This window comes from Rhipicephalus microplus, chromosome X (genome assembly GCF_043290135.1).
Source record: "Rhipicephalus microplus isolate Deutch F79 chromosome X, USDA_Rmic, whole genome shotgun sequence".
Lineage (NCBI taxonomy): Eukaryota > Metazoa > Arthropoda > Arachnida > Ixodida > Ixodidae > Rhipicephalus > Rhipicephalus microplus.
Genome location: NC_134710.1, coordinates 470,734,040 through 470,761,092, shown reverse-complemented (window position 1 = coordinate 470,761,092; position 27,053 = coordinate 470,734,040). Strand labels below are relative to the sequence as shown.

Here is a 27,053-nt window from a genome sequence, read left to right as displayed (position 1 = left end):
CAGAGATGTTTATCATATTCATATAAAATGAACCGTGGGCCAAAGTGTTCTACTCAATCTATAGGGCTAATTTGGAAACCCTTTTAACGAGTAAGGGGAAGCAAATTCATGTTTGCTCCTAACGAGCACTTCGTATACTCTTTTCCTGAGTGGACGGGGCAGTGGCAGAGGGAAAAGGGATATTTCTGAGACAGCAAGAGTCTTTGAGAGTACATTGTTGTGACGGTTATTTTATCACAAGAGAAGGCTTGTGCTGTTTAATATGCTGCTATAGATGACTATGTTGCAATATTTTTCTCTGAAACAAAAAGTCAATCACGCTTTACTAATGCATAAGCTCTCCTCTCTCAACCTTGACTCGAATGTACTGGCATGGCTCAACTACTTTCTAACAAACCGTCTTCAGTACGTCACTGTTAACGGTCATGACTCGCCGGAAATAAGTGTAACATCGGGTGTCCCGCAAGGCTCAGTTCTGGGACCTCTGCTGTTTTTAATATATATTAATGATCTCCCTGACTGCGTTTCTTCATCCGTTCATTTATATGCCGATGACTGTGTGCTTTACAGGGAAATACGTACCGATGATGATAGGAACATCTTGCAGACAGACTTAAATAACATTAGGAATTGGTGCGATAAATGGCTTATGAAATTAAATCCCAAAAAATGCAAGCTAATGACAGTCTCCCGCCAGCCTAATAACTCCTCAACATACAAACTGGGTGATGTTTATCTTGACCAAGTGTCGTCATACCGGTACTTAGGCGTCACCATTTCTTTCAATCTAACATGGAATGCCCATATTAACGTCATCACGAACAATGCTAACCGTACATTGGGATACATACGTCGAAATTTCAGCAACGCCCCACTTTCCTTGAAGATGCTTCTTTATAAAACCCTCGTGCGCTCGAAATTGGAGTACGCTGCTGCAATCTGGAACCCTCACCACGAAAACTTGATTAGGCACCTTGAGCTAATTCAAAATAACGCTGCACGTTTTATTCTATCGGATTATCACCGTACATCAAGCGTAACAGCAATGAAGCACCACTTGTCACTGCCACCTCTATCACTGCGTCGCAAGTACTTCCGCCTTTGCCTTTTCCATAAGACCTACCATCATCCATCACTGCGTAATGAGCTCATTACGCCTCCCACATATCACTCCTCTCGGATCGACCATGAACACAAGGTTAAAGGTACTTTTTGCTACACAAACACATTTTCTTGCTCCTTCATACCGGTCACATCAAACGATTGGAATCGGCTACCAGGTGACATCGTTTCCATCTCTGATCACTCCCTCTTTCGTCATTCTTTATCAGCTCACCTATTTCGCGATAGCTCTCCTTAGTCATCCGATCTATTCCCCTCCTTACGAAGTTCTGTCTCCACGTGTCAAGATGCCAGCGTTTTCCAGTGGATTCTTGATTTTTTGTGTGTGCGTGTCATTTCCCTTACTTTTACACTTTTTTGCTAGTACTGTATAATTTTACTACATTCACTATTTGCTCATTGTGATTTCCTTATTTTTACGTTTCACTTTTGTTGCGCCTCATTGAGTAGAGGTTTTTTTTTTTTTTTTTTTTTTTTTTTTAGTTTTGTTCATGTATAAAATAGCACGTATATTTTTCATGTTGTAACCCACTCCCCTCTGTAAAGCTTCGGCGATTGAGGGTAACAAAATAAATAAAAATAAATATGCCTCACTGCTCGGAAAATTGTGACGTGATTCTCCAAAGCACGCCGAAAGCACCTATAGAGCGATAAAAGAGAAATAAATATGAAGGAAGCATAAAAAACGCAAATACATGACGCGAAGAATAGCTTTGCTACGTCGGGCTTTATTTTCGGGGCTACCTTCCAGGTCTGCCTTCGGAAATAGAAAAGTTTGCACCTTACCATGTTTTATATATAACCCGGCACAAAGCCTCATTGTTTTTCTGAACTCTAAGCTGCCTACCTTTTTGCAAAACAAAAGTATCCCGAGAACGCCGGGAAAATACGGAGAAAAGAAGCATTGCAAGCGTACCGGTCAAAAAGAAACTGCGGACGCTGCGTGAACTTCAAAGCAGCTAACGGAGCCCCTCCGCGGGAGCCGTTGATACCTTGTGCACACAAAGGATTTCGCGTAACCTTCGGCTCAATAAGAGCCGCGCTCTAATATGACGCAGAAAATCATAATTCAGCCTCACTTCAGGTCCAGTGTGCTTCAACGATAAGCGGCGAATGGCTCGAAGTCATTTTATAGACTGCCATAAAAATACTAAGAAAGAATGTGCTGCTCGTCGCATGTTATTCGTCAGCTTTGAAAAGTAAAAATAACCTTTCCTTTCAAAGAACACATTTCTTATCGGCGAATTTGTTTTGGTTTTCAAAGAACCTTTGTACTGTTTTTGTTAATATTTCATTTAACTCGCCCTTGTTGTTAGTTATTCAGATTCGCTACGAAGTTGAAAATTTCATAATCGCATAACCCAAGTACGAAGGAAACAAATGTAAATTTAAGGGCTCATTTGTGTTGTTAGTCAAAATATTACTTCGTACCCATAGTACGAAGGTATTTAGAGGATCCAACCCAAGTGTTTTGTATAGGTCAGATGGTTCTCGAATGTAGTCGAGGTTACGAAAATGTGATTCACGGTAACAAGCTTTTTTTCGCATTACTCGCACAACGTTTGAGGCTCTCTTCTATGTACGAAATTGTGAGTCACATGTGCACTGCGTGAAATTCACATAAAATGACTTCTTTCCATTATGTAGTTATAGGAAGAACAATAGTTATTGTGAAATATGTATTACAGTTTCCTGTTTACTGTTTACTGTTCATTCCTACTCATTCTGCTACTGTGATTTGAGCACATCCTAACGACTGTGCATGCAGCATTTAAATGAGATCTCTACATATATCGTAATGTTTCAGGTGTCATCGTCGCTCCGACAGGGCCATCGTTCTCGTCTCCTGCGACACCAATTTGGTTCACTACCAAGGCAACACGGATTATCCTGTCATGTCTCTCAGGTGTTCACAGCACCAAAACTTATCTTCGAGTAAATATTCACATTCTGATTTGCATTTAGGGTGCTTCTAAAATTGGGAGTCTTGGTATATATGGGCGTCTTTGTTCGAAAACAGTATACTCCTGCCATACCTATCAGGAAGGCAGGCTTAAAGGAGCACTGACATCAAATTCACACATGTCAAGATTTTTGCACCAACGAGTAGCTATCGACCCTCTAGTAGCGATTGACGACCTAAAACGCATCTGAATTGCGAATGAATATCTGTAATATTGATTATTATATACGCTATCAAACGTTGTTCAAAATGGGTGAAAAGCCTACCAAATTGTAGTGCTGTCAGTGCTACCTCGCGGCCACGTCGAGGCCGCTGCACAGCTGATGCTGCTTTCACAAAAAATGGTGACGTCACGCACACTGGCATTTCGTCTGCTAGGAGCACACCAAAGAGGTTCGATACTATGGGTCTGTTTGATTCACCTGCACCAATTAGAACCGGTTCACGGCTGTGCACGTGATTGATTCATTGATATGCGTGGTTTAACATCCCAAAACCACCATATGATTATGGGAGACGCCGTAGTGCAGGGCTCCAGAAATTTCGACCACCTGGGGTTCTTTAACGTGCACCCAAATCTGATTACACGGGCCTACAACATTCCCGCCTCCATCGGAAATGCAGCCACCGCAGCCGGGAGTCGAACCCGCGACCTGCGGGTCAGCAGCCGAGTACCTTAGCCACTAGACCACCGTGGTGGGGCGGCTGTGCACGCGAAGTTCAGAAATTGTGCAGCGCGAGTTCAGCGGTGCAGGCATAGCGCGACCCCCGAAACGAATGACATGTGCCAACAAGGTGCAGGCCTTATTTCTGTTCGCTTAATTTACACCGTTCAGCTAACACTCAACGATGGCAAACCGCACATGTGGACAGTTTATGAAGCGCAAACTCCTTGGCAAAACACACCACGTTAGGGGAGGCGGGTACGCCGCCTACGCCTAAGTGCTGCGTCGTCTGCTCAGCTGCACGCGGCTGCACCAAGCCAGCACCATCATCGTATAGGAGGCGCACGAAAATCGTGAACTAATGCTGCATCTCTTCTGCACCTTTTGAAACAAATGGCAGGGTTCAGAGGTCGTCAATGCTGCATCGTTGAAACGAATGGCAAAGTTCAGCACCCCGTGAACTGGTTCACGTGGTGCAGGCGAATCGAACGCACCTCATGGCTTCTGGAGCGGAGGTGCACCCTCGTAAGTGACGCTGGTCGCCGCCATATTGGTAAAGGAAAAACTCGGAAGCAGACGACAAAGTGCGCTTCGTAGATTCGCCCTCGCAATGGCTTTTGGAGACTGTGACGTGCTTTTGTAAAGCAGAGAAAGATTTTACAAGGCCATGGTGACTTCGTGCGTCGCTTATGGCTGCAAAAATCCCATCAAGAATACGCCAGCGATCAATTTTCCCGTGCAAGTATTCTCACTTCGTTCGCTGAGAATCACCTGTTTTTCGGCGTATGCTGTTAAATTATGAACTATATGAAAGGTGCGCATGCGTGTAATACATGCGTATAGCTGCATGGATAGTAATTTTAAGCCCATAAAGGCTCACTAACACGACGTTGTCTGGGAGTTTTAAGTTTAGGGACGAAGCACAAAGTACTTGTGGTCTGCACGTATCAAGTATTGGAACGAGTAGCACGTCTCACTGACCTTTTAGTTCCAAGTTGTCTGGGGTTGTCTTACAAGACAAGACTGCCGGCGTGCACGAATATTTTTTGGCGAAGTAATATCGAATTCGGTGCATGTTTATCGAGCAATTCGCAACCGTACAGAATATTTCATGCAGTGATTATTCGTGTTACAGGTTTCTGAAAGTCAGTGCGCTGCGTTCGGTCTGGGAACCTGCTGTTCGGAGAAATAGTTAGAGGGCTAACGACGGTGACCACCTCTGTCCCATTCACTTTGAAGGAGGCTGCTGCGACATAACGGGGCAAACAACCAGACTGTGGCCTGGCAGTGTACCTTGAATTTTTCCTGCTTTTCCAGCACATCTGCAAAAACCTACTAGTTACTACCTCCTTAACGTAGATTCAATAGAATGTAGTCACGAAAATAAGGGATCGCGTCTAAAACAAAATGAAACACCTTTGAAATCCATTCTATATCTTGCCGACAAAAGTAAAACCAAAATGCTGATAGACGAGGTTGCCAGAGTGAGTTAGAGGCGTTATATCAAACATAGAGCTACGTCGTTTATAGGCTCTGAAGGTTGTTTTCGATAGTTTATTCAGAATTGAAATACAAGTGATACAAGTGCATGTGTTATGTACAAATACAGAAGGAGGTCTCAAAGTCGTGAGACTGTGAGTGAGACCTGCTATAAAATCATACATGAGAGATACAACGCAATAGTAAAGAGTGGTAAGGAAAGAAAATTTAAAGTATACAAAATGTACAGATAAGCACGGAATAGCGAACATAAGTTATAAAAAATGTACAGCAAAGCATGCAAAAACTAACACCAAAATGCAATAACATTCACTCTGTATAATATCAAGCATTATCACGGTAAGGATAGAAAAATTAAGATATACAAAATGTACAGATAAACACGAAATAGCGAACATAACTTATACAAGGTGTACCGATGAGCACAAAAAAACTAACAGGAAAATGCAATAACATTCAATTCATATAATATCATGCATTAAGAATTTAATAAGTGCGAACGCAAGCCTTTTTTAAACATTTCGAGGGATCTATTTTTGATCTCCAAAGGAAAAGAATTCCACAGGGAAACAGATGAAGATTTTGTGGTAAACTTGCCATAATTAGTCCTATAGGTTTGGGTAAAAGGGAGTTATTAGCCTTTGCAAAACGAATCGATGACGCCTGAGGAACCTGACTTGAATGTAGTAAAGGAATCGGAAGTTTTCCATTCACATATTTGTAAATAGTAATGCCGAGAAAATATTTAGCCAGCTTCTGAACTGATAAAATTCCATGCGAACAGAGTAAGGATGATGCATTGGACATGAAGGCACTGAACGTTATTATTCTCAATGCTTGGTTTTGAAGATGTTGGATGGCTGATAAATGAGTGGCATACGTATTTCCCCATGATGAAATGCAATAGATTATGTTGCTGTGAAAGAAAGCGTAGTAAAGTGACAACAATATTTCAAAACGAAAGAACGGGCGAACTTTTAGAAATATTCGAATGGCATATGCGGCTTTTCCGCGTAAGCTCTAAAACATGTGAATTAAACTTTAAATGTTCATCTAATTTGACCCCGAGAAACATTGTACTAGAGGTACGAAGACAGAGGGGTTCCTAGGTATAATTTGATTAGGTGACGAAAATACAACGAAGTTTGACTTTTTAGCATTTATGTTTATTTATTCTTATTCAACCACTTAACGATATTTATCAGGTCGGTATTTAGTTTGAACATCGAGTCAACGTCTTTATCTGTAGTTAATATAGTGGTATCGTCCGCATAGAGTATACAGGACGAATGTGCTAGACATTGAAGAAGATCGTTTATATAAATTAAAAAGAAAAGCGGGCCCAAAATTGAACCCTGCGGAACACCGATGTTTATGGTTTTAGGGTTGGAAAAGGTACCGGACACATATACCATTTGTTCTCGATCACGCAGATAGTTACGAATCAGTTCTAGTGGGACGCCAGATACACCAATTGATTCTAGTTTCTGAAATAAAATGTCGTGCGAAATAGAATCAAATGCTTTTGAAAGGTCAAGAAAAACGCCTCCAACAACACTACCGCGGTCAATAGAATATTTAATTTCCTCTGTTAGCGATATCATGGCGAGTTCAGTTGAGTATCCGGGCCTGAAACCGAACTGTTTGTTAGAAAGAATGTGAAATCGTCTACATAACACCGTAAACGTCCCGCAAAAAGCTTTTCTACGACCTTACTGAAGAATGAAATAATTGCTATAGGCCGGTATTTGGAGATTAAACGCTTGTCGCCTTTTTTAAAAACGGGAATAATTTTTGCTTTTTTCAGAGATGTAGGGAAGAACCCAGTTCCAAATCCAAGATTTATAATATGACATAATGCATCACAGATTAAATGAGCTATCAGTTTCATGTCGGCAGCAAGGAACTTATCGAGACCAGCGCTTGTATTCCTAATACTATTGATAACGGTGAACACTTCCTCGGGTGACGTGGGATAAAGGAAGAATGAATGTGGTAATCGTGAACAAGTGTGTTTGAGGAATATCAATGCCGAATGAGTCATTAAAAGAGTCCGCGATATCAGATGGGTTATCGATCACACATTTTTCTGAGTGAAACAAGGTTATCTCTGAATGTACCGTAGTCCTGCCAAGAAAACTGTTTACAGTTTTCCCCTGCTGCTTAACGTCATTTCCGGCTCGCTTTATTTTATCTTCGAAATACATTAATTTAGGAGCTTTAAGTAACTTTCCTAATGTGTTTGAATATTCTTTATAGCGCTTTCGAAAGTGAACATTGAAAGGGCACTTTTTCGTCTTTTTTTATAAGTTATCCTTTTTCCGAAGACATTTTAACAGGTTAGGTGTCAACCACGGATTAATTGGGACAAGGTACTTTTTTCTGCTTACTACTAATGTTGAAGCGGCCGTGACTGCATTTGAAATGATGGAGGAAAATTGTTGGTAGGCTGTTTCAGCACTATTGCATTTCTTAACTGCCGACCAATCACACTGCTCGAACCGTGTGCTCAGATTTGGGTGCACGTTAAAGAACCCCAGGTGGTCTAAATTTCCGGAGCCCTCCACTACGGCGTCTCTCATAATCATATGGTGGTTTTGGGACGTTAAACCCCAGATATCAATCAATCAATCACACTGCTCGATGATGTTAATGAATGATGCAGTATTTAAGATATTCTTGAAGCATCGACTTATTTTATTATTATTGGAGATGCCTATACTTGCATAAATAGGATAATGATCTGTGACAGGCACCTCGATGACAGCTGCTTCAGGAGGACTAATGAGGTTAGACAAAATGTGATCTATGATAGTGCCATTGCATGAAGTGGAACATGGTTGCGCTTGCCATGACAACAAATGTCGCCAACCGAAGTTGATAAATAGTATGCAGAACTAACAATATTGCAATCGATTTTTAAACGGTTCACTTGGGATTACGTCTCCTGGAGTTTGTCAGATCGGTGCTTCGGTTTTGGCTTTGCCTGTAAATTGGTTCGAGTTCTGTAACTCTGGGAAAATTACAATTTACTTAAGTACCTCCTATATGTTCTAGTAATTTGCTGACACACACACACGCATATATATATATATATATATATATATATATATATATATATATATATATATATATATATATATATATATATATATATATATATATATATATATATATATATATATATATATATATATATATATATATATATATATGTATATATATATATATAGATAGATAGATAGATAGATAGATAGTCCAGTAGATTTTCCTTGAGCGGTCACAACGTGGTTTATTTCGACGTTTCGGCCTAGAGTCTGGCCTTCATCAGGATGAAGGCCAGACTCTAGATCAAAACGGTGAAATAAACCACGTTGTGACCGCTCACGGAGGATCTACTGGACTACTATATGCAACGATACAGCCACTCAACCACCATGCCTGCCTATATATATATATATATATATATATATATATATATATATATATATATATATATATATATATATATATATATATATATATATATATATATATATATATGGGGAGCTATAAGAAGTATCACGCTGACTTTGATAGCGTCAAAAGAAGCGTAATTCACACAACGAACGTTTTAGCACACTTTAGACCAACGTTACGGCCGTGGGACCAGCCTTTGTCTGGGAATCCCAGACGAAGGCCGGTCCCACGGCCGAAACGTTGGTCGAAAGTGTGCTGAAACGTTCGTTGTGTGAATTACGCTTATATATATATATATATATTGTTGCAGGGAATAACTTTCTGGACGCTGGTAAATAGTATGAATAAAAAGAAGACACACGTCGAAAAACAGAAAGGTTTTTTACGTTTCGACCAGCCTTCGTCAGACTAACCTATATATAATATATATATATATATATATATATATATATATATATATATATATATATATATATATATATATATATATATATATATATATATATATATATATATATATATATATATATATATATATATATATATAGGTGGGCGTAGCTTAACCTCTCAATCCTGTCAACAATACGCGCAGCACTATAGTGTAATGTTACTTTGTCACGCATCTCGCGAGCTTTTAACAAGGGCAAAACAGAGCAAAAGAACAATATGAGCATGGTCTTGTGTTTTTAAAAAATCCGCGCTACGCTTGACAGAAATGACAACTAGCCAAAACATACATCCTTTTGCTGATCAAATGTTGGCGTGATGGATGTGTGCCTAATAAAATGAATAAGTGCTTTACACATTAGCTTGTGGTTTCTTTTTGAACACTGTCTGCAACTATTACATTGCAAAAAACCTAGCTCCCAGTAACACATATGTAGTTATATGAGTGCGCCAGCAAACTCGATATGCGAAGCACCGCTCGACAGCAGATTATTCTGAAAGCGTGCAGCTGACAATGGGTGCATAAAATAATTTGTTTCATAAACGAGAAGAGGCATTTGTTCATTGGCATAACCTAAAAGTGGTTTCCATCTCATTTTTTTTTATCGTGGACTTGTAAACCAACGCGTGCGACGCGCGTATTCCATTGCCGTTTATGGCCGTTCCGCCCTGTTTTTCCTCTAGCAATATGGCCGCCGGCGACTTCACTTGCTCCCGTTGGCGGCGGCCGGAACTGCTACTCCAGAGGTTCTGTTGACCCTTTCACTGTTTACAAACACAGCCCCTTGATGACATCCAGTTTCGTCCACTGATGTGAAAAAGTTGCATGAGTGGGCAAGAAGAGTTTTGGAAAATAACCTGCTTATTCTCTACACTTTCTTTCCCATATTTGGCAAAATATTTTCAAATAAATGTTCTTTTGAGCTACATAAAATCTGGAAGAGATTTCTTCGAACTTCACGCAAGTTTCTTTTATCTGAAAAACTAGAGAAAGACGTTTCTTACACCTAAAGGGATCTTGAAAACGTGCTTCAATTTTTAATGTTAGGAGCTGGTAAGTGAGGTGACCGGAAGCTTTTTAGGGTACAACACTTGTGACTTTTAAACCGTCTATGGAACCTCGTTGGAGCGCACGTGCAGGGACTCGAGCTGTGTCTCTGATGATGTAGACTAAAGCCCATGCATGCGCCTTCCGGCGGCTAGGTTAAGTAGCGCCAACTCCGTCTTTCCCTGTCCCTTTAGCCCCAGCCTCGAGAAGGGGCCTCGTGCTGTCAGTGAAACCCAACTCGTTCGCCAACACAAGATTTATCCTGTAGCAGCTCGGCGCAAAGTGAAGCGAGCCAATGCGGCTGTTCTTCTTAGGCGTCTAGTCCCTCTGTCCATCGGTGCGTACGAAGACAATCCACTGGCTGCGTTGAGGTTCATGGCTTGGAAAGGCATGAAACGCTACACAATTTCCGCTTTTTCCGCGCCTCGACGTCTGGTTCTCACTGCGCAGCGGTTCCCTGACATTATGACACGTGTTTTCACTCTGAATGATCGTACTCATATTGTGGAGCACATATAAGATCAGTTGATGGGACATGATGAAACGCACGCATGCTTCAACACAGCAAGCAGAGCCAGTAGTGAAATACACCCAAATCGTTGACGTCATTAGTACTCGCGTATCACCACTCAGGATGGTATTTGTGGAATGTATCACATCGAAAACGTAGCACTAGAGTCGATGTCGCAGGGCAGTCTATTTTCCTTTTTTTTCTCTTTAGGTTTTCTACGTTGTTTGATATTGAACTAATATAACTTCCACGCGACGGATGCCATTCAAATTCGGCCAAGACGACATGTGCTTACAAAGCGATCGAAATATGGGCACACCTCGATCTTGAAATTCGGTGTCAGTGCTCCTTTAAGGTTTTCGCTATACACACCGAGGGAAACTCCGTCACTCTAACGTTCGATTAGAGGGGATTTATTAAAAGAATGCTTTTTGGATGTGTGGTGCCTTTGGTCGGTTTGATTATAACTTCAGATGGTCATTGGACCTTTCTGGTTATACAAATATGTCCAGCGCAGTGTGCAGACATATGTTACTAAGCGCGATATCGTTACGAAACTCATTCCGCAGAAATGCCTGTGCCTGTGCAGACGACCTCTATGGGTGTGAGTGAAAAATGAGCGGGCTTCGTGAACAAATTTTCGAGGTAGGCCCGAGTACAAAAAATAATGTAAAACGCTCGGCTCGGGTGGGAACGGCGATTAGAACTTGTGACCCCTCTCACCGTGGCGAGATGCCTTCAGCCACTCGGCCACAATGCCTACATCCTCGAGCTTACCCACGGTGAGCTTTTTATATATACCGCTTATTTGTTGGTTCGCACATCTATGAGGCCCTTCAGCGGCTTGACACAACCTCCATGAGATGGCGCAAAAAGTCCACGGCCTCGCTTTGAAACCGCATCGCTCCGCTATGACGATGTTTCGTTGAGGTGAATACTGAATGTTAAGAAAATCTGCATTTTATGTGGCTTTATATAGTGCAGAATAAAAGTAAAAGGACGTGTACATGTGTGGCGCTGGCGCGTTGTTATTTCGCTTGGCTTTTGTCAATATACTGAGATCCTGATTCAATATATATTACATCATTCACAGTCGTCATTCTGCCCATGAATGGGGAGCCTCATGGTGCCTGGTTTGTTTACATACTGTGCCTTATTTTTCATATCAGTTGATGGACAATCTATGGGACATTTATATAGGAGCTATGCATTTGAGAACTCAGCAAAATGGGAGAAAAGCTCTTCGTTACTCCAGGCAAAGTTTGTTTTAGCGTTTAGTGGCCAGGAAATGAGATGAAAGCACTAAAAAGACACGAACACTAACACCAAATGCATCCGCATGCGCAGAACGTAAGCATTGTGTGTTTTCCTCGTCCACAAACGCACAACAGTTTCAATTTGATGTCATGTTGCTATATATTTCCTCGTGCGCTTATTTTTCTACCCTCATGTAACCTATGCGTTACACGTGCAACCACTACCTTGCGCGTGTCACGCCGCAATGTCAAACAATCGCGTGTACTTTCGATTGTTCTGACCAGCTTGAGCGCGCAACACGACCACTGCTGTTTATTCCAGAATGTGACCACCACGATGAAGCGGTAATCTTCTACGTCACATGCATGATTGTCGATGCGCACTACCTTTGATGAGATTACCGCTGGCCAACGACGGCGATTACCGCTATCACTGTGCGCCATGTTTCGCCTGTAATTTGACTTACGGGGTGTCAGGCGCAGTTTACCAAAAACAAAAGTTTATTTTTTAATAGCTTGGCTGCGTTTTCTACTCCGTCACGACCAGTTGACAATATGGAGATTGTGCATTGTTTGATGAAGTTTTTAAATTTGACATTTTTTTGTATGCAGCACTAAACTGCGCTTAAAGATGCTGCATAGCACAGCTTTATTACATGAACAAAATAAAAAAACTGACAACAGGCGGCAGATCAATGAAGTGTTGTTCGCAGCTAAGATTTATTGTGAGGTGCCTCACTACGCGATGGAACAGGAACGCGTAGGCTTACTGGGCACTTCATTCACACAGCATAACTTAAACCACGGTATGATAACTGAACAATTTAAACGACCTGTATTGTGAGTAATTTTATTTTCTATTGTACAGCCTTTCATTCCGACATGTGTTTAGTTTTCGCAGTAGCTTTCTAAGTTTTTAGGTTGATTGATTGATATGTGGGGTTTAACGTCCCAAAACTACTATATGATTATGAGAGACGCCGTAGTGGAGGGCTCCGGAACTTTAGACCACCTGGGGTTCTTTAACCTGCACCCAAATCTGAGCACACGGGCCTACAACATTTCCGCCTCCATCGGAAATGCAGCCGCCGCAGCCGGGATTCGAACCCGCGCCCTGCGGGTCAGCAGCCGAGTACCTTAGCCACTAGACCACCGCGGCGGGGCTCTAAGTTTTTAGGTTGTTCCCACTATTGTAAATTGTGTTTGTAACAACTGAAGTAACACATGAATCCAAGATTTGCGAGGCTTTGAAAGTCATTGTAGGCTCAGCGTCAATCTCAATTAAGTGGCGAACGACATCCTTCCCTATTAGGCGCCTTACACTACCAGGGAGATTCTTTCCCACTGCGCGAGTTTTCCCGAAGTTTAATGGAAGACAAAAGAGTGACGTGGCACCATCCTACTGAGCCGTTGTAGTGATAAAAATCGCTGGTGTGTCTAACAGCGGCAAAATGAAGTGAAGAGTAGAAAGGCCTTCCAGTTTGCGAGAACCCAGGCGGGCCATAGCGAAAATAAGCAGCGGGCATCCATTTAAAAGTTGCGCTTCGTATGACATGTGTGGTTGATTATTTACAACACTGGAAAACAGAGTGCCATCACTGCCATATATGGGCATGGGTGAGTATTATATCACAACTTTCATTTCGTTCATAGGGCAGTGTTTGCATCATGCGAATCACTGTGTGGTCCCTAAACCAGGTCTCTCAATCGGTTCCTGTATCGCAACATTTCAGCACATTATGAACTATACTAGGGTCCTTTGCACAATGCCGTCGAAAATGATTGGCAGAGACTTTCAACTTGCAGCGGATAAAAGAAGTGCACATCTGTGGTAGTGAAAAAAATATTGCTACGTAGTCTATAAATAGAGCAGTTACAAATTCTCACAATTGCCCAAACGAAAATCAGTTGCAAGCGTCAAGAATGAAAGAAGTCTTCAAGGGTGAAATAAACTTCCCTGAATTCTGCACTTCATCCCATCAATCGACGTCGGGTACTCGATCAAATTCAAGGGGCCAGTTCTCCACATATTCACAGGGCTCACCATGGAAGGCCCGCAGCAAGAGCGGTGTGGTCAGGACCAGAGACGCAGGCCCTTGCGCCGTACTGTATGCCTTTTGTGTCTAGCTTGTGGTCATGGTCAGCATCTTCGGCAGTTCTTTAAGGCCGCCGTGCTCCGGAAGAGTCCTTGAAGCCGTCGGTTTTGGTGCAGCGTATCTGCTTCCGGTGAACGTGCACCATCATGGAGAGCTTCCACTTGATAGAAAAAGGGCATATATACGTGTACCTAGCTCCTCTACCAGTTTCTACCAGGCACGGGCGAAACCACACATCGACACTGGTCTGCTTGAAACACACCACGTATTCGTCTTCTTAGGTGTTTGTGCCGAGCGGCTTTTAGTTTTGTCACTTCTTTTTTTTTGCGCAAAAACATCGCGACAGTCAAGGTCAGCACGCGGGTTTCGAAGTTATCAGTCATGTTACTCCTCCAAACACTGCGTGCGGCCTTTTCTGGAGCATCGCGTTCGTATGCGAAAAAAGGGACCCGAACTCACCGTTTGACACAAGAGGTATACCTTCATGACATTGCCAGGCAACTCAAAGAAGATTGAAAAGTAGGCGCTGGCTAGCGCATCCACATTTATGCGGAGGTATACCCGATAATTACATGGGAGGGCCGCCACCGTTGTTTGTTCCTCAGAGAATCGGACGCGCCATCTGGAGGGGGTGGGTTCTGTTTCTACTTGGGGCAAGCTGCATATTCTGAGCCTTTAATTTCTTCACATTACTTCAGTGTTACTACAAATAATGTGACATATACTTTCGTAGCCTTCTTAGACTGATTGCGCTTCCTGGTCATATGCTTGTTTTTCTTGTCTGTTGGATTGCGTAAATGGTGTCTCTCTGTTGTTTCATGAATGGTGTGTAACAGAAAAAAATGAGCCCTTCAACACCCCTTCCTTCGTTCATTCACAGCGAATGTCTCTTCTGCAAAGCTTGATGCTTTCAAATGGTATGCTAGTAGTTATTGATCTGCTGCCAGCTCGTAAAAATATCACAAGATACGTGACACCTACCGACAAAAAAAGATTGTTCCTTACTTACCGGTATGGCAACGGGCAGTGCTGACTAACACTGCTAGGTTAACATGTCCATAGTATATATATCCGACAATGTAGACAGGAGGGGTCGAATGCTCAACTGTTAGAACATTGGACGTAGTGGAAGGCCTACAGTCTAAAAGGAGAACAACACTGTCAACATCTAATGATATTATGGGTTGAGGTGACCCATCCCCATGTACGACAGCCACAATTGACGATTGGGAAGCATTGGCCCAGCGTGCTTATCGAAGCTCCGAGCGTCAAGAGTTAGAGAAATGATTGAACCGATGGTGATGGACGCAGAAGGCGATTTGCGAACATGTTGAGTTGTTCTGATTCTGTTTTCGTTTTGTGCACTCTGATGGTGATGCTTTAATGTTGACCCGAAGGTCGCGGGATGAAACCCCAGCTGCGGCGGCTGCATTTTTGATAGAGGTGAAAATGCTGTAGGCCCGTGTGCTCAGATTTGGGTGCACGGTAAAGAACCCCCGGAGGCCGAGGCATATTCGCAAAGACGGGGGACGACGACGAAGAGACTGCTTAGCAGATCGCTGTTCCAGTAGGTGCCCTCTTTTTTTCACTTAATTATAAGTGAACTTCGCGAATATCATATCCGTGTCCGTCGGTGATGCACGTGGACCCCCACAGACGTCCGCCAGATACGGCGGCGTCGATGGTGGCCGCATCCAGGAAGCGTACGTGACTCTACAGCGACTACTACAGCGAGGGCACTCTTGTTTACCCAATGAGCAGCGAAGAGCTTTCCGACGACGACGATTTTAAGCTGGTGCTGAGCCGTAAAGCGAAGAGGCGGAACGTCAGAACATCTTCGTCATCGGGTACGTTGAACGACAGAGTGTCAAGGAGACCCGTGACAAACACTATCCTTTTTGTCCGTGAGGTACCGAACGGTAACATGAAGCGCCTCAACAGACAATCTGTTTCGGTGATGCTGGAAGGACTCGTACCAAACGAGATCACAGACTTCAGAGTGAACACGTGTAAGAACGTATTGGCCATCGACGTTTTACATGCTGCGGCACCTAATACACTACGCAACGTCAACGAGCTGGGGGGAATGAAAGTTCGCTCCTACAATCCTGTGAGCTCTAACGTCGTCACTGGAGTCATCCACGATGTGGATACTGCCATTCCCAGCACCGACTTTGATGTTCTGGTCAAACCGGCAAATGAAGCCAGCGTCATCGCAAAAGTTGTCCGTTTGGGAAACTCAAGCTGCTTGAAGATCATGTTCAAGGGCAACTCTCTTCCTTCACACGTAAAGGTGGGCCATTTTCGGCATTCTGTGTGACCTTTCGTACCGAAGCCCTTACAGTGTCTTAAGTGCATGAAGCTGGGCCACGTGAAAAGCGTATGCGAAAATAAGACGGTGTGTCCTCGTTGCGCGGAAGCCCATTCTGTGGATGACTGCAAAGCAACTACCCTCAAATGCTCGAATTTTCATGGGTCACATGCAGCTTCGTCCAAAGAATGCCCCAAAATCGAAAAAGAAATAGCGGTATTGAAACAAATGGTCAGAAATAATTTGTCGCATCGAGAAGCTGCCAGGACCGTCCGAAAGAGGCGATATCGTCGCCGCAGTTCATCAAGGAATGCCGCAGACGCTGCATCGACAGCGCCACTCCACCACCCTTCTCTTCCACCGCCCTTGCCTCCCAGACCAAAGGCGGCCAGCGCGGTTAACAAACCAACGAACAGCCATGTTGCAGATGAATCAGTTTGGCCTTCATTGCCGAAATCACAGCCACCTGCAAATTCCAAGCGCACATCGACAATCACATCCCTCCAGCTTGCCGCTGACAAGCTGCCTGAGGAGGACACAGAAGTCATCAGAATGTTCCGAACGCTGCTGAATGCCATGCAAAAGCTGTGCAGCAGTCTGAAGTCTCTACTTGCTCAGAGTGCACTACAAGTACTGGATGCTCTAAGTCCAGTATTTGCAATTCTCCAGTAGCAACCATGGCTTGACCGATTTTCTCCTTCCGCAACGAGGTCAGACAAGCATCGATACTGCAGTGGAACGCGAGAAGCCTGAGATCCCGCATCTCTTCATTCCTTCAGTATATATTCATGAATCGTATTCCTATAATAGTTATATGTGAACCAAACGTGCAACAACCTCCTAAACTATCAGGGTATGAATCTTTCGTTTCTTCAACGTGCGAGAAACGCAGCAAGGTGGTTGTTTACATTCGCACAGATTTCACATATGTGCATCACGCAGTTCAACCGCATGATGACAATCAATATGTCTGGTTACGTGTTAAAAAGGAAAAAGTGTCATTCACACTCATTGGTGTGTACATATCACCATCCGGACGGCTTGCACAAGACCGACTACGAGACATACTGACAACAACTACGGGCCGATGGGTCATAACTGGAGACTTCAACGCACATCACTTAATCTGGGGTAGTTCGACGATCAACGCTAAAGGAAGAGACCTCGTGTCATTCGCCTCCAAGCACGAGCTATGTTTCTTAAATGATGGCAGTCATACATACCTGCGGGGCCTTACGTACAGCAGTTGCCTCGATTTGACTCCGGTATCCAGAAACTTCCGGTCGCAAGTGCACTGGTTTTCAGACATCGAAACGCATGGGAGTGACCACATTCCAACCTATATGCAAATAAAGGGTCTTACTAACTCCTCTCCTAGGAACACAACACGAAGAATTAATTGTTTCAAATTTCAGCGACTCATGGAAAATACATGCCATGAAGACCCTGACCAGAACTTGGAGGATGTCATCAAAGAGGCAATGAGGGAAACTTCCTGTCTCCTCCCGTTCACCGGCAAGCGTTCAGATTTCGACGTTGAACTGGAAAAACTGTGGCGCTTCGCCGAAGGGCGGAAAGGAGATATAGACGGACGAAAGCAATATCCGACTTGAGGCTGGCACGACGCATACAGAAAAAAGTCCAACGACGTTTAGACAAACTTGAACAGGAACGCTAGAAATCATTCTGCGCATCATTGGATCCCCGAAAGCCGTTGTCACGCATCTGGAGCACTATTCGTGGCCTGCGCTCGACTCCCCAACAAAGACATCCTTTCATGGCTTTAGCCCTACATTTAGGCCGCACCCAACTTGAAGTGGCAAATGAGTTTTGTACGCAAATCACTGGTGTGTCCGCCTTGTCCACTGGTGCCATTAGGAGTGTTATTCCTGAACCCCGCATCTCCGAAATGGACAATCTTTTCACTATAGAAGAACTTGAAGCATCTTTGGCGGCTTCCCGACGATCATCTTCACCAGGACCCGATGGCATCACCTACGCGGCTCTAGCCAACCTTCAACAGGAGGCCAGGGGACAGTTGTTATGCTATTACAACCACTCATGGCAGGCGGGCATTGTTCCCCAGGATTGGAGAATAGGTCGACTTGTGCCACGCAAAGCAAGAAAGTCACCATTTGATTTCACATCATTTCGCCCTATTGCCCTCGCAAGTTGCGTAGGAAAAGTCATGGAAAGGATGATACTTACACGCCTAGAATGGTACTTCGAGCGCTACAACATGTACCCAAACTGCATGACGGGTTTTGGGCGACGTAGGTCATCTCTTGACAACGTGATTGATCTCACGACATTTATCCAGCAACAGAAGAGCCTCAAGCGCTTACCACTGGCACTCTTCCTCGACGTCAAAGGGACTTATGATAACGGAACACATAAAGCCATCCTAGACTCGTTGGAAGCTGTCGGAATCGGTGATCGGATGTTCCAATGGATCCAGGATTATTTGACGAGAAGGTCCTTTTTTGTACAAACCTCAGATGGTCCTACCACCAATTACTAGACCTCCCGTGGCCTCCCTCAGGGCACCATATTAAGTCCCACTTTATTTAACCTCGTGATGGTAGGCCTTCGTGAAATTTCGCCAAGTACTATCCTCATATCTATATATGCTGACGATATTTGTCTATGGACTTCGGCTGTAACACGTATACAGGTACGTGCAAGAATCCAGCAGACTGCCACCCTGACATGCTCATATCTCCGCAAGCAAGGTCTTTTCGTCTCAACGGAGAAATGTGCATTGGTTGCGTTTACTCGCAGAGCCATGACACAATACCCCTTTACCATCAATGGACAATATATTCTATACCAGAAGAACCATCGCTTCCGCGGTGTGATTATTGACAGGGACCTTTCATGGAGTGCCCACTGCAGTTACCTGAGGAGAAGGCTAACTTTTATCGTACATATAATGTGGTTCTTCTGCGGAAAATCTTGGGGCACATTGATAAGGTTAATGATGCAGCTCTACGGGGCACTGTTTCTGGGACTTTTGCGCTACAGCTTGCCGTTACTGGCAAGTACGTGCAAGACGAACATCCGCACCCTCGAAAGTCTGCAAGGACAAGCACTACGCGTGTGCCTAGGATTGCCGCGATGCACCTCAACCTACGGGGCAATTATGATCGCAAGAGAACATCCAATTCAAACATACATCGCCACTGACAATTTGAGAGCCCACATAAGACACCTCTGCCGAGTTCCTGGTCACCATGTTGCAGTGTTGCCACTTCAAAGACCACAAGCGATGTTTTCAAAGATTATTTCTGCCCATAGAGAATGCCTTCCTTTTGGCTTCACTCCAGCAACAAGACCAGCGTCACCTCCGTGGTGTCTACAAAAACCACAGGTGTGCCTCACTATTCCGGGAATAACGAACAAGAGCCGTCATTCAACACTCGTCCTAAGACAGGTGACATTGTCACTACTCAACGAACAATACGGCCAGAGGACCCACATTTACACCAATGGATCGGTCTCGGCTGACCGCTCCACAGGTGCTGTTGTCATCCCGACGTACCAGGTCACTATAAAGTTCAAACTATCGCATAGGACAACATCCACAGCAGCAGAGCTTGCCACTTTACGTGCTGCTATACTTTATATCGCGGAAGCCCGGCCTCAAAAATAGGCTGTGTTCTGCGACTCCAAGGCATCCCTTCAGAGCTTGCTATCAGCTTTACGACAAAGGGTGCATCAACAACTAGTGAATGAAATAAGAGAAGTGCTTCACGAAGTTCTATCGAAAGGACATGACGTGGTGTTCCAGTGGTTACCGGGACATTGTGGTATTGTCGGTAACGACCTTGCTGATAATGCTGCCCGATCCGCCCACGTGGACGCCCAGACAACCCCAATTCCATTGTCGAGAACCGATGCTGCAAGGGGCCTTCACTCCGTTCGCTAACACCATGCCGGAAACTTGGCTGAGTGACCCCAGTGTCGGGAACCGCCACCTACAAAAATTGGACCCATCGAGAAAGCTTCAAGTTCTATCGGACCTCTCCCGCCAGGATGCAACTTCACTGTGCCGCCAGTGGTTAGGAGTAGCTTTTACGAAGGCGTACTCCTTTCGCATAGGAATGGCGGATAGCTCCCGATGTGAATCGTGCGACACTGACGAGACAATAGAACATCTACTGTGTTCATGTGAACGTTTTGCGAACGAACGCAAATCGCTGCGTGAAACGTTAGAGACACTAGACAGTAGACCGTTTTCCGAAGAGAAGATTTTTGGTTCATGGCTTTACGCGTCGCAGGCCAGCAAAGCAACGCGGGCATTGCTAAGTTTTCTAAAGACGACCGGACTACGCGACCGCTTATGAGCGTGCAGTGAACATGGTCACATCTACACACACGTTGCCCTTCACTTCTCTCGCTCTTCTCCTTTAATCCCATCATTCCTTCCCCCAGTGCAGGGTAGCGAACCGGACGTGCGTCTGGTTGATCTCCCTGCCTTTCATTTCTTCCCCTCCTCTTCCCCCTTCTCCTCCTCTTCCTCCTCCTCCTCCTCCTCCTCCAGTGGCCGAAATTTTCAGAACCCTCCACTACGGCATCTCTCATAGTCATATTGTATATTTGGGACGTTAAACCTCACATATCAATCAATCAATCTATCAGAGCTATAATGTTCTTCGACATGACCCTAGTCAAGCGAACCACGCTGCTGCACCTTCGCCCAAGTGACACGTGCGAATTTTTTGTGAGCGTAATTCAGGCAAAGCATAATTCCAAGGCGCATAGTCCGCCTATGCAAGAAGACCAATTCCATCTCCCTGTTACATCAAGTTTCGTACCACGAACTTTGTTTCTTGTAAAAATTGATCGCGCTGACCATACAGACAAGTTGCACCGCTGTTTTTGTCGCACTCAGGTGATTACACACGAAATGCAAAGCTGGGCGTTTATTGCATAACACACTTTAGAATGTAATGAGGCAGCGAGCGGCACCCAGACGAGCGAGTGGTGAGTATCGCAGAATTTGCGATATTCAACATCACCTTTTTTAAGTGCCGACACAAAATAATTGGACAATATGAAATGAATTGAGAATAACAGAAATATGTTACTGCTAAACAGAAATTGCGCAAAAAATATTTTCGTAACGCATCTGGATTCATAGTCATTTAGGCTAGTAGTGGATCTATTAAATTCAACAGTGCGTAATTAAGTGAATGCAAACAACAAATTAAAAAGCGTACACGACAGAAACCTCTAAAAGAAGGCAAATAAGTGTAAAATGACATTTTTCTCAGATATATTGTACATAAATAATTACATGCGGCACACACTGAAAAAAGGAAAGTGCGAAGACAGGGTTATCTAAAGTACACATCAATACACTCAGGTATAAACATATATACAGCTACGTACCTAGAACAGTTTACCAAGATTGTCAAACGACTGTAGGCTTTTAACTATAGTGATCTTCACTTTGTAAATTTTATGGTCAAGGTTGATGTGAGATAGCGGTAACGCTTCATCCGTAGTAAAAGTTTACCGAAGGTGTTTTCGTGGCACAGCACTTTGAGATCCAGATCGTAATTGTTAAATCATCATGGCGCGCGCTCAACCCCAGCACGTCGTTTTCGAGCGAGCCGGACCGAGCGATAAATGCCTTCTAGTTCACTATATATATATATATATATATATATATATATATATATATATATATATATATATATATATATATATATATATATATATATATATATATATATATATATGTGTGTGTGTGTGTGTATACCAGATTTTTTGAACGTCATTCACGCTGGACCCGACGTATTGTATGCAAGAAAGAGACGACGAAACTTTCACGGAAGCGTCCTTACTAAACGTTTTCAGCTGGTAGCCCTCTCTGACGAAGGCTGGTCCATATATATATATATATATATATATATATATATATATATATATATATATATATATATATATATATATATATATATATATATATATATATATATATATATATATATATATATATACAGCTATTCTTATGTAAACATAAGAGGAATATCAGCCCACTTTATACAGCCGAATTTGGGATTGACCTGAGCATCACACAGTGAGTGTGGCATCGGGGACTATGTTCCGTTTTTCCTTCATAGACGTTTGCATTGCCCGTGATACAATCCACGGAGAAAGACGAAATAGAACTGGCGGCGGTTTTCATAGCCGCGCTCGCAACCTGAGCTCTTTGCGCCATCTTGTGGATTGCTAGTGAACAAGCATCCGTCCCACTGGGGTAGGCGAAGTGACTCCGAGACGCGCGAATCCCCATCTCCAATGTTTACAAATCCATCGCTGCTTGCACGGAGAAGTATATATATGCAGCTATAGCCGGGCGGTGACACGTCGCGTCGTGGGGTGATGTATTGGTGATACAAAACTAGGCTGGGGTGCTTCGGAAAAACCTCATTAATAATAAATTCTGGGGTTTTACGTACCAGAACCACACTATCATTACGAAGCACACTGTATTGGAGGGCTCTGAAAATATCGATCGCCTGTGGTTCTTTATTCAGTGCACCTAAATACTGAGTACATGAGTCGCTAGTATTTTCCATCCGGGAAAGTGCCCCCACCACGACCGGGATTGAAACCACCACACACAAAAAAAAGAACGCTTTCTTTTTTACTACTTTTCGTTCCAGGTGTTACATATATACGTACCGATACATACGCGAAACATAACGGACACGGCGACAAAACTTGTCCCAGAGTGCTCATTTGGTTGCTATTACCTTGAAGAAGTTTGATAGAAGAAACAGTAGCGACATACCAGACCTACAGCCCTACAGCCAGAGGACTACCCTCCAGTGCAGAAAAAAATGGGCGTTCAAATATTAGTTTCGTGGATTCTTCCCTGCTATCAAGATGTCTTCGAAGCATGGAACCTTGACTTGGGAGTACTCGATTGAGATGGAGTCTTTTAGCGGACATACTTTGCCTCGATCAGCTATACCTTTACATATTGCACCAGCAGGTGTGAACGATGGAGTCCGGGAGAATGAGGCAGTCTGTACCTGAGGTGCCAAGGAAGCAACTGAGAGGAGTGTGAAAGAAAAGGGGTTCTTAGAGCACTGAGAATGGATGACGGACGTCACACGGCTCTCTCTAAACCTTTGTCTGAGCAAATTACCCTATAGGAACGCTGCTAGGGCACTCGGCAACAACAGCGAGCAGGAGTGTTTTTGTACAGTGAGGAGAAGGAGCTTGTTTTGTAGAGTTGACATAACATATGAATGCGGGGACCAGAAATATGCACTTGCAACCAAGACACGCACGTCTCTTGCAAGGGATTTCATCGTTTCCTCTTTTTTGTGTTTGTGTGTTAGTGCAACGTATATGGATTATAGATAGTGAAGACGAAACATTACTCTTCTATGCGTGCTTTACCGAGAACACTTAAAGACTGACTGGTGGGAATAGCTTACGCCGCTTAGTTTCTGTAACTGCTGACGCACGTGAGGCCCCGTGTAGGAATGAAGGAAACAGAGATGAGCCGAATCATTTCAGCAGTCTTTTTTTTTTTCTGATTTAGATGACAGATTCTGACCTTACACATAGCGCCACGGTACACTTTCTTTTCGTTTGTTGGTTGCCGTCTATGCATTAACTTCTGTGTTGAAACAGAAGAGACGTATTCTGCAAGAGCTTGATGTTGGGGAGTTTTAACTTTCAAGCTTCAGTTAAACATAAAGCCTCACTCTTGGGCGTGTGTTATTTTACTGCCCACAGCTACTCTCAACTGTTCCACATCTCATTAAAATGAAACCAGAACTTCATTTCATCTCAGCAAAGAGAAAGGGGATGGGTTGCGGGAAAAAGCAGTCTTCGTCTTGACTAAGCATGGTCCCCTGTGTTACAGCTCGTAAGTGTGCAGCACTGACTAGAACTACAGTCGTCGACAAGCTTAACACGAACACTTCGATGCGTGGCCAAGTGCTAGTTTGATTGATGCCAGCTGCGAAGTGCTGGGCGTTTTTGTCGAGATAGTACCTTGATGGGCAAGCATAATATGTCGGCACGTATGGTTAGCATCTTGGAAATAGAACCCAATCAAACTGCAGGACGCGCGGCGGAGCGTTTATGTTAAAGGTGCTGATGGCTGTACATGACATGCGAACACAAGCCAAGCTACTTTGCATAAGTTTGAAAATAGGAAAAAAACTAATGTATTTGCGTATATGTGCATCTGGTAAGTCAAGGCTCATTTTTTTTATAAATGTAACACAACGCAACGCCAGGACATCAAAAAGGTATGCAGAAAGTAATTTAGAAAAATAAAATGTGGCAACGAACAATCGCAACCGAATAAAGGAAAAAAACGCAAAGGCCAGATCAAACTCTATGTAAACGGATAATCAACGCATATCTAGATTTTGTATGAGAACACACATTGATGCTCTGCTGCAATTACACAGGAAAATTAAGCGAAATAAAATCAGTGAAATAAAGAGCGAGAAGACATGTTGTCCGGATTTAATCCCTGAGCATTTACTATTTCTTTTCCATGTCCTCAGTGTCTGCATGTTTTCTATGCATGAAAAGCTAAATAATTATTTAGTTACTATTCGCGCTACTATTCTGTGAGGTGTGTTTTATGACAATCACTTTTGGTGACAATGGTGCTTTGCCTGGCCACATCCTGCATGTGCATCTCACCTCGTTCGACTGCTTCGCCACCATTATGTAATCTGCGATCGGTGCATGCTCTAATGGACATTTTTGTGAAAACTACTGGTGGTCATCCCCGAATCCGGCCTCATGTATAAACTGAACTTTATGCCAGTAAGCGTAGAATGATGTGCACAGCCAGGAGTGCCATGCTGTATATGGCCATGGTTCCTAGAATACTGGCTAGTCTACCGTCCCCAGGGCGCAGTGGGGCACGGCCGGGCTAGACTGCACCTGCACGCGCTCCTGTAGGGAGCATATACTCTAGTGCAGTCCAGCCCGGCTGCGAGTGAGGTTGGCGCTTTGAAATGCTCGCGCAGATGGCGCTATGTGTAGTCGGCCTTCTTTAATTCTATGTTAAGATGGTTAAGAGGGCGGCCTGCCTCACCATATTTGAATAAATAGAGGTGTGCGCCGAGAAGTTGGTGCGCCGCCGCCGTGCATGACAATCTACCGGCACGACGCTCCCGCCGCTGGCGAAATTTATTTATTTATTTATTTATTTATTTATTTATTCAATACTGCAGACTTGAGGTCCAAGCAGGGTGGTAATACACATACAAATAAAATAATTGCGAAACGAAACAATAAAGGGCGAAGACGGTTGTTTGGTAGGTTAGTTCATTCATCACATGTATTAGTAAGACAGTTTCATTCACATATGGTTCTTAGAAAGTACGAATACTTCAGTAGGTCCGTGCGAGCAAAATATGGGATCAAAGCCTTTGGGTGGTGGTGTCAGGTGGGCCAGCTACTAAGGGGTGTCAAACACGGGGATGAGTCTAGAGCAATTTTTTTTGTTCAAAAGTTGATCAAGGGATTTTAATCTAGCTTTTTGTCTTCGCATCTGCAGTAGGAGAATGTTGTTGGCTAGCATTAAATCTGCGCATAAACGTAGCCTCTTTCGCACTGTATCTAACTTTGTGCAACATTTTCCGTCATCGCTGAAGACCAATTTGGGCCTTAATTCTTGTACAAATTCTGTCTTAATTCGGCGTGGGAAATGCACCAAAATTTGTTTCTCGAGCACTACGAAGTCCTAGGCTATTTAAAGTTGCGATCTGCACACAACAATAAGAAAGGGGGCATTTGATACGAGATAAACGTCTATGTCAAGCTAACTTCAAGCTCATTGTAGTTGAGTGAATCTGCGTCACTGACAGGTCCTGCGGTGTTTAGAGAGGGCTGTTGACTTATTCTGGCTGACGAGACCACTACCTCTCGCACAAAACGTGTTATGTGAGACTAGAGTTTGAAGAGTAACAAAAGTGGACTGTAGGTAATGGAATAGCAATTAGTATGACTGAGAAAGCGAGCCGAGTAGCAGAGGCAGTTCAAGGTGGAATTCAGGGACGCGAGTTTTACTTGGCGAAACGCAATGATTGAATACGGATTGAAACAATTAAATTGCTGAGCAGTCTGAATAAGCAAAACATGTCTACAATACTATATGTTGAAAAATATAGTTGAGAAACTGAGTTTTAGTCTTGAACGGAGAAAAGAAAAATAACGACAGACAAAGTCCTCTATATTGCACTACATCTAACATAAACGGTGTTTCCACTGTGAACGGGGGAGGGGTGGGATCGTGTTCCACAAGAACGAGATTGGGGCAAGTTGGTGGCTATATCATAAAGAGTCGTGTGAAGCGACCCCCAGAACAGGACAATGCGGACGAAACACTTTATATGTGTTTCCTCTGCTTTGTTCTGCATTCGATTCAATGCTCCACACCAGCATGATTAACATAAAACAATTACTAGGACAAAAGAAGCTAAGGAGGACACACGTTAAAAAGTGGACACGGGAATCGCATACTATCAACTGAATTTATTGGAAAAACATGAAGGAAAATGAACTCCAGTAAAACGAATTAACGGTTTAGAATGAGAAAGGGGACCACAGTTAGTAGAGCTGATTTGTCTTTTGATTCTACAAATGTGGTGATCACGAAATATGGTGGTGGCTCCCC

The 27,053-nt window shown here is 43.5% G+C and overlaps 1 long non-coding RNA gene across 1 annotated transcript in view; it reads left to right on the top strand.

Moving 5' to 3' along the window:
- The first annotated feature begins 2,929 nt into the window (after window positions 1-2,929).
- The window catches only part of LOC142775001 (uncharacterized), a 32,898-nt gene continuing 8,774 nt past the window's right edge, over window positions 2,930-27,053 (top strand). The window contains exon 1 of the long non-coding RNA XR_012886623.1: window positions 2,930-3,057. This is a non-coding gene — a long non-coding RNA (uncharacterized LOC142775001). The remainder of the gene's footprint in view (window positions 3,058-27,053) is intronic.